Below are 10,000 nucleotides of genomic sequence, written 5' to 3'. Positions count from 1 at the left end.
TAATACTTTGCATGAAAGAAATACATACATACATATACCAAGGCTTCTTCCCCCTTCCAAGGGGGGTAGCCAAAAAGGGAAAGGCATAAATACACTCCCACCCATTTCATCCCTAAATACACTCCACACCCCTCCCACCCTTCCTCTCATCTGAGCACCTCCTGGATGACGGGTCATCCCTGCACCCTGCCCACCGCCCTGGGTCAGAAGCAGTGTCGCAAGACACAGTACATCCACAGCAACAATAAACGAAAGAGAAAATGAAAAATGTACATTAACTTATGTACGAGTATTGATATATATTCTATACATTTGTGTTTACTGTATTCCTAATATGTATGACTTAGTACCCTTTTGATACACAAAAACGCATATAGATAAGTACACACACAATTAAGAAAGAATAAATATACCAATAATGTGAAGGTATAGTTTCCGTACAGGTGTATAAATACTATGAAGGTGATATAATCCAACCTACAACAATATGTTAATTCAAATATATTTATGACATTTGGAACCATATATGAACTTGAAAAGCTGGAATCATACATGAAATTTAAGAATAAAGTTATGGTGTGTAAAACAAACTCATTGGACTATTAGAAAAAGTCTATTGGTTTTTTATTACAGCAGCAGACCTTCCTCGGTCGACTTCCACCTACTGACAGCCAGCTCCCTCGTTCGCTCCTGCTTTGAAGCGTGTGTGTGTGTGTTTTCGATAACTAATAAGAAAGATAATATATTTTTCAATATGAAAAAATGAAACCGAACAACAGATGCCTATTTCTATTTTATATTAATTGTCTAGTTATTTGAAGTTAATATACAGATTTAATTGATATATGTCTAACTGATAACGGAGAATGAATTTTAAGCATATTCTTCGAAATAAAATATGATTATTGAAAAGTACAAAAAAAAAAAGGAAAAAAAAAAAATCCAAATAAGTATTGGAAAATGAAGTATGAAGAATGAAAAATTAAAAATGGTAAATGGTAATGTTGAATGATAAATTATGAATGATAAGTGATAAATGAGAAAACTAGGTTACAAAAAAATACGATGAATCCAAAAATGACATCCTTTTTTCTCAATCAGGTCAGATTTTCATGCTAATTTTATTTTTCAAAGAGGAGAGCAGATGTGAAATTGGGTAAGAGTATGACAGAAAATTTTGAAAGTAATAAAAAGATGTTTTGGAAAGAAATTAAAAGAGGAAGAGGAGGCGAATCAAGTAGAGAAGAAATTGTAAAAGATGCAGATGGAGAGACGATAATGGAAGAGAAGGCAGTGAGAGGAAGGTGGGCAGAGTATTTTAGGGAGTTGCTAAATGTAAAGGAGGATAGGGAGGGAAATGTAGCTGCAGTAGGAAGCGCTAAGAAAATGAGAGTGATGGGTGAGGAAAATGGAGGAAAAATGATGAGAGCAGATAAGGCACCTGGGTTGGATGGATGCTATGCAGAATGTCTGAAGAAAGGAGGCACAGTTATGGTGGACTGGCTGGTGAGGTTATTTAATGTTTGTTTAAGAGAGGGTAGAGTGCCGGAGGACTGGAAGAGTGCCTGTATAGTTCCGCTTTTCAAAGGAAAGGGGGACAAGAGTAAGTGTAGTAGTTTCAGAGGGATCAGCTTGTTGAGTGTAGGTGGGAAAGCTTAAAGGAGGGTCTTCATTGAGAAGATTAGGAGAGGAACAGAGGGAGTAATGGGTGAGGAACAGTGTGGTTTTAGGACAGTTTGGCACTGTGGGAGATATTACACATATATGGGATAGAAGGAAAGCTGTTAAGAGCAGTCAAGAGTTTTTACGAGAGTAGTAGAGCTTGTGTTAGGATTAGAAATGGAAAGAGTGAATGGTTTGAGGTAAAGGTGGGACTTCGTCAGGGATACGTTATGTCGCCCTGGCTGTTCAATCTTTACACGGATGGGGTGGTACGAGAAGTGAATGCAAGGGTAGTGGGTCAGGGATTGGAGATGGTCAAAGAAAATGGAGAAAAGTGGGAAATAAGCCAGTTGTTGTTTGCTGACGACACTGCGCTTGTAGCAGGATCGGTGGAGGGATTGAGGAAGTTAGTGACAGAGTTTGAGAAGGTGTGTGAAAGAAGGAAGTTGAAGATAAATGTGGGAAAGAGTAAGGTGATGAGATGTAATAGGGAAGAGAGTGACAGCAGACTGGAAGTGAGCATAAAGGGAGAGAGACTGGAGGAAGTGGATAGTTTTAGATACTTCGGTGCGGATGTGGCTAGAAATGGAGGAGTGAGGGTGGAGTTAGAATATAGATTGAGAGAAGCGAGTAAATGCCTTGGTGGATTAAAAAGTATAATGAAAAATAGACATCTGGGAATGGATGCTATGAGGAGGTTATATGAAGGAGTGATTGTGCCGACAGCACTGTACGGGGCAGAAAATATGGAACATAAGAGAGGAAGAGAGAAGGAGTTTGAATGTGTTTGAGAGGAAGTGTCTGAGAAGTATATTAGGGGTTAATAGGCTAGATAGAGGGAGAAATGAGGAGGTGGGGAGGAGAACAGGGGTGGAAAGGGAGCTGGGAGATAGGGTTGATGAAAGAATATTTGAATGGTTTGGACACATGGAAAGAATGAATGAAGAAAGATTAGTAAATGAGGTGTGGAAGGTAGAGTTGGAAGGAGTAAATATGAGGGGGCGTCCTAGGATGAGATGAATGGATTAGGGTAAAAGGGGCATTAGAGAGAGAGGAATGTCTGTTGAGGAAGGAAGGAAGAGGACAAAAGATAGGGGTGAATGGAGAAGGGTTGTGTATGGATGATGCTGTGATGCATGAGGGGGAGTAGGTGGGGGATGGGGGGTGAGGAAGCATGTATGAGAAATAATTTGACGCAGCCCGAAAGGATTTCTCCCCGTCTTCTCCTTTTCTTCATGAAGGGACGGAGAGGGAGGGTTGCCGAATTAATAAAGCAGCCTTGCCGTGGATGTGCTGTGTCTTGCGACACTGCTTCTGACCCAGGCCAGTGGACAGGATGCAGGTAAGACCCGTCATCCAGGAGGTGCCAAGATTAGAGGGAGGGAGGAGGGTGGAGGGGAGTGTAGTATGTAGGGGATGGAATTAGTGGGAGTGGTTTCTATACATTTTTCTTTTTGGCTACCCCCTGTGTAAGGGGAAAAAAGCCTTTGGTATATGTAAATATGTATATGATTTTGAAAAATTCGATCTTCTGTCTAAATTTATTACATTTTTGTGGCATTATGAGTTGATTTTTGTCAATATTTCCCTTCAAAAAATGTTTAGGAGAGAAAAATATCTGACAGAATGTATTTATTAAGTGTTACAAACTTCAATTTCTGTAAATTGAATGATAGACATCGATAAAGGTAAGTATACGTAAATTGAACGTTACGTCGTCAATATACAAAATTTAGGGCATAAAATTACATTTCTTCGAACCCCTCGAATACTCAGCAGCAGGGATGTCTCTCTTCAGAGTCCAATAGTAATCAGCCATCATGACAGCACCCCAGCGCTCCTGATATCTGGTCTCCATTGCTTTTATGTCCTGATGGAATCTCTCCCCCTGCCCAACACTCATTGATCCGAGATTCTTAAGAAACAATCTATATGTGAGAATAAATAATGCATTTTGATACTCATGTTGCATCCCAGGTTTCTGAAAGTAGTCAGCATATTGGTGATAGATTGTGCATAGTTCTTGGCCTTGTTGCTGCCAAGAAAGTTCTTCACGACCAGAACAAAAGCCTTCCATGCTTCCAGTTCCACTTCGTTCATTGGGTTTTCAAACTCAGGACCTCGGATGAGCTGACGAATATAAGGACCATCAAAGATGTTAGCTTTCAACTTCTCTATGGTTAATCCTGGAAATGCATGGCGCAAGTAAGTGAAGCAGCTACCATTCTTGTCTAGAGCTTTGGTGAACTGTTTAATCAAGCCGAGGTTGATGTGCAGCGATGGGAAGAGTATCTTGTCTCTGTCTACCAGAGGATTGTTAATGACGTTCCCTGCTCTGCAAGGCACCATTTCCTCCCGCATAGGACAGTCCTTCTTTGTGTAATGCTGAGAAGTGTCCCTACTATCCCGCATACACAGAAAACACGGATACTTGGTGAAACCGTACTGTTGTCCCAACAAAAATTTCACCATCTTCAGGTCAACACAAATAAGCCATTCATGCTGATCATAACTTTTCTCCAGTACATTTTTCACCGCTCCATACTTCTCCTTCAGTGTAGTCGAGTGAGCAAGGGGTACAGAGACAAACTGGTTGCTGTTGTGAAGCAGAATATATTTCAGCAATCGCATGCTGCTGCCAATGAAAACGTTCATCTTTGGGTTCATACTGTGGCACTCCAAGCTTGTTCAGAAGCTGAACAATATCTGTACAGTATACCAAGTTCTTCCCTTCAATGAAAAAACGGGGGAACTCTTGATGTCTGCTGCGGTAAAAGGTGATGGGAGCACTTTCAGAGAGGAGGTTCTTTTCCTTCAAGCTGAGATCGCGAACTAGATCATTTAGCTCCTTTTTGGAAAAATGATGTGGAGTGTCATCATTAAGAACCACTTCTTCTTCATCATCTTCTGGAACACTGGAGGAATCTTCGTCACTGATGTTAGGAAGTTCTCCAAAGACAGGTACTGCAATTTCATTTCAGGAAGCTACAGGGCGACGTGCTGATTCAAGATCAGGATAGTTGAGGTTGCTTTGGTTCTTTCTGTTGATCGAAGTCGCATCAATAGCGTAGAAGTAGCAGTCAGGGACATGGTTTATCGGCTCCCTTCAAACCGTGGGAAAACCAAACTTCATACAACTCTTCTTGCTGTTGGTCCACTGGCGCAGATACTCAGTGCATGACTTGCATACCATGTGTGGCACCCAAGCTTTGTCATGGTCACCAAGTTTAATATAAATATAAGGATCGTAAGCACGCTTTATGAAACTTGTGACTTGATTACTATACAGTAATTACTATACAGTAATGGGTATAAACCGGACAAATTTAGATCTAAGAAGGAAATAGGCAAGAATTGGTTTACTAATAGGGTGGTCGATGAATGGAATAAACTTAGTAACCATGTAGTAAGCGCTGAAACTATCAGTGGTTTTAAAAAACGATTAGACAACTTTATGGATGGAGATGACAGGTGGTGATGGATACGAAGCTGCCTAGTGTAGGCCTTATGGTCTCTTGCAGTCTCCTTTATTCTTATGTTCTTATGTATGTTGTTATTCCCGTTTGGTACAATGGTGTATTCGAAGCCATTTCATTCACCTGTAATACTGTATATATAAAAAAACAATTAGTCATAAGTTGAGACATGCAAAATCTTCAGAATTCGTTTATTCCAAGAAATATGTAAGAATTTTGCATCATGTCACGTAAAAATACCCGTACATGTAAACAAAAACGCCAAGAATAAATATGTAGCTTACTTTAGAAAGTTGACCTGATTGAGCAAAACCAATGTGATATTTTAATTCAGCACATCAAAATTATCCTAAATCAGCTAAACAAAATTAAACAATAAATTCAGTGTTGACAAGTGTAATCAATGTTGGTGAATGATAAAAATAAAGTATAACTGATAATATAGTTATATGTGATAAGTGATGAAGGATAAAGGATTAAAGATAAAGGATACAGTATGGTGACACTTTTTTCGAACATACGATTATTATATATATTTTTTCATTTTGATAGGGTCTCGTAACGTCATGTTATAACACTAAACCTTATAAATTTCTTCCGAAAGTTTTGTCAAAGATGAGGTTCCTCTGGGTGGAGGCTGTCGAGGATCCTGAACCTGCCACTCCAGAACCAGAACCTCTTCACTCCTTCACGTGCTTCAATAACGTTCTTCTTGTGGGCAAAAGAAGAGACAAATGTTGGAATCATAAGGAGGACCGAGTTCCTTCAACACAAGGAAGGTAATGTTTACGTAAGACTCTGCACTTACCCTTACGTCGTACAAGATGTCCGGACTCTTAGAAAACTTCTTCCGGATGATCTAGTAGACTTCTTGTTTCCGGAAGAAGTCCAGGCAACCTCCGGGATGCTTTCTAAAGTAGGTTCTCAAAAGAGAGGAAATAATAAAACATAAACAAGATGAAGGAAAACACAGTAGATAAAATTGAAACTATAGAGAACATAAAGAATAACAGACAAAAGACAATTTTCAATATTAACGTTAAGAAAGAAAAGATATGAATAAAGATAATATATTGAATGTTACTAAAAGTGAGAAGAATGTTAAGGAAATAAGTAGTAGGAATGATAAATTTACAATTTATGATATTAAAAGAATCACAGAAAAAGAAATTGAAATTAGTAAAAATGTAGAAAGTAAAGATAAAACTAGGGAACGACAGGAATAAACAGAATATATAAGAAAGAAGAAAAAACAATAAATGAAGATGGTTTAAAAATATTGATGTAACTAAAGAAAATACTAAGAATGGCTGTGACAATAAGAAAATAAATATTTATTACAAAAAGAATAGATCCAAAGAAGAAAGCACTATGGAAATAGTAGCCAAAATAAAAAAAATAGGAATAGCAGGTAGTTAATAAAGAAAAATAAATAAATAAATAAAATCTCAGAAAGAATGTTCAAGGTAAAAAAAAGATTAGAAAATCGTTTGTAAACACAAAGAAAAGGTAGGAGAAAACAATAAAGCGCCAAGATGTTCTAGGTGCTAAGGTAACATAGCCAAATGCAGAGACACGGCTACTTCGAAGACATTTCGGCCACAAGGGGATGGAAAGCACGTCATTCTTACAAACGCCCCACGGGTCATCCCCACCCCCGCAAACTGGGCACTGATAAAGGAGCAGACTCCGCCTCTAGACAGAGACCCGTCCATGCGGAGAAAGAGGCCACGAATATGGGATGCTTTAAATCTCTTTGAAACACATTGTCATCAAAGAACATCGAAAGCATGTCTATGCAGATTTCAGACTTCCTTGTCATTCACCCCGACACTGTCGAAGAAGCTGCTGACCAGATAGGCATTGTCACCTCTAAGTAGCAGTTCTGTTCCAAGACCTACGCGGAGCTACTGAAAATGTTGGTCGATAAGCTAGGTCAGCAAAAGGGTAAGCCTTTCAAAAACCGTCTCCCTCTCTAGTGAAAGCGTCAATTTGTAAGTCGTGAAAACCTTAAGAAGCAGTCTAGCGAGGAGGTTTCAGAAAACAGCCCAAAACTGTTATCCCGAGAAGAAATGGAAGAGGCCGAACTAAAGGAGATCCAGACAAGGAAACAGTACGTGGCCAACTGCATCTTCATTAGAAACTTTCGTTTGGAAGGACTTTTGCCCAAATCCTCCTAACGCAGAGGGACAACACAGCCCTGGAAGTGGTCTGTGCACTTTCGCAGAAAGTCGGGGGAAAGGATAGACCAAACATCTTCAACTTCGCCAGTAGGGACGTAGACAGTTAGTAATATTTTCTTGACCGCCATGGACATCGTCGACTGCAAACCTACTTCCTGACGTCTGTTCGTATATGGCAAACTCGACAGCCGAAACAGTGATAATTGCGTAAGCAAAGTTAATAATACCTCAAGTTAACGGTATTAAAATGGTAATGGTAATTAACATGGTAATGTTAATCAAAATGGTATTGGTGTTTAAAAAGGTAATGGTTTTGAAAATGTGATGGTAACTAACTGGAAAAATATGAGCAAGTAATTCATTAGGAAACTGTAGTAATAACGGCTGTAATTAAAATAAGAGTATTAGAAATGGCAATGTTTTTTCAATAGATTTTCGTTCTTTGGATCATAAAGGGGCATCCCTCAGCTGAATAAAGCTTTCACCTTAATATAAAAAATAAAGAGAAAAAATATACTTAGGCCTCTCTCTCTCTCTCTCTCTCTCTCTCTCTCTCTCTCTCTCTCTCTCTCTCTCTCTCTCTCTCTCTCTCTCTCTCTCTCTCTCTCTCTCTCTCTCTCTCTCTCTCTCTCTCTCTCTCTCTCTCTCTCTCTCTCTCTCTCTCTCTCTCTCTCTCTCTCTCTCTCTCTCTCTCTCTCTCTCTCTCTCACACACACACACACACACACACACACACACACACACACACACACACACACACACACACACACACACACACACACACACACACACACACACACACACACACACACACACACACACACACACACACTCACACACACACACACACACACACACACACATACACACACACACACACAAACACACACACACACATGCACACACACACACACACACACACACACACACACACACACACACACACACACACACACACACACAAACACACACACACACACACACGCGCGCGCACATACACGCACACATTGAATAAAAATTGTCTCTCGAATGTAACGACACAGTCCAGATACAATCGCGCGACAGCCCAGCGACACTTGGGAGACAAGAGACACAAAGTCACTGGAACGTCGCCCGACCAGAAGAATTGGCTGGAAAAGCAGTCAAGCAGTTGGCATGTCATGGGGACGTGGAGACGTGATGCTCCAGGATATGAAAAACACCTGGATGATGATGGCTCCTCCCCTTCATCCTCTCCTCTATTCCTTCTCCTTTTCCTCTTTCTTCTCCTCCTTCTTCACTTCCACCCTCCTGTTATCCTGCTGCTGCTGCTCCTCCTCCTCCACACTTACCATCTTCCTACCTTCCTTCACTTCTCTTTTCTTCCCTTACACTCTCTCTTCTCCTGCCCTCTTTCCTTCTTTCCCTTGTTACTCCTGTTTCCCTATCATATCTCGTCTAGCCCAATATGTATACTCGAGTATATGTATATGCTAATATGAACACGGATACGTATGTTCACTTATGCAAAGTAGACCACTTGGAAAAAAGAAACTAACGCTTGAAAAGAAAAGAAAGAGGGAAACAGCCAATTCTGAAGCAGCAGTTCTCTCAAGTTAAAGTTCACAATGTTTGAATGAAGCAAATTCAACATCAGATGAAGAATTTGCTGCCGATCCTCAGCAGCCTTCAAGTTCGAGACAAAGTAGATCAAAGTCTAAGAGGGTAAAAATTTTGGTTTTCTCAATGCTTGCATCACTTGATGCTGCAAAATTAAGTGATAGAACTACTTCTGCATTCTTGATCACAGTAATCGGTGTCCTTGGGCAAGACCCTGAGGAATATAGTGCTAGCTATTTATCAATACGGAAAGCGAGACAAAGGAACCACAAGGCAATGGCAAAAAAAAAAAAAAAAAAAAAAAAAAAATGGAGCAGGATTTCAAAACAAATTCTCCCATTCAGCTACACTGGGATGGCATAATGATTGAAAATATTACTAGGCATGAAAATGTTGAGCGCCTGCCAGTCCCAATTTCTGGTCAAGGATTTGACTAGCTTATTGATATTCCCAAGCTTCCTAATGGAACAGGTCAAAATACTGCAGATGATGTACATCAGTTAGTATTGGAATGGAATATATCTGACCAAGTAAAGCGCATGAGTTTTGATACCACTGCCTTCAACACAGGTTATAATAGTGGTTCTTGTACATTACTAGAGCAGGATATGGATAAAGATATGCTGTGGCTAGCTTGCCGATATCACGTTTTGGAAATAGCATTAGAAGCTGCAGTTTCTTCTTCTTTCCAGCCTCCTCTGGCCCTGACATTCAATTGTTTAAGATGTTCAAAGCTAAGCGGGTGGAACTTGATAAGACAAATTACCAAACAACAGTAGATGACGGTAGCATTGCAGAGAAAATCTTAGATGCAGAAGAAATTATTAAATTTGATGAAAATCAGCTTGATGAGCAGCAGCCTCGTGATAACTACAAGGAATTTGTTAGCTCCCGTCCCACGGTCGCTAAATGTAGGGTCAACAAATGTAGAGTAATGTTGGCTCCTCTACTGGTCGTTAGTGTTAGCTCAGCTCCAAGGTTAAGAAGTAAGCGAAGTGACCAGCCTGAAACGAGTGGCAGGGAGAAAAGATATGGAAGGTTTTTCAAAAAGGGGAGTCAGAACACACCATTGAACTTGCC

Source organism: Oratosquilla oratoria, chromosome 13, assembly GCF_046742065.1.
Source record: "Oratosquilla oratoria isolate Oo_2021 chromosome 13, ASM4674206v1, whole genome shotgun sequence".
Taxonomy (NCBI): domain Eukaryota; kingdom Metazoa; phylum Arthropoda; class Malacostraca; order Stomatopoda; family Squillidae; genus Oratosquilla; species Oratosquilla oratoria.
Note: the sequence above shows the minus strand (reverse complement) of the source record.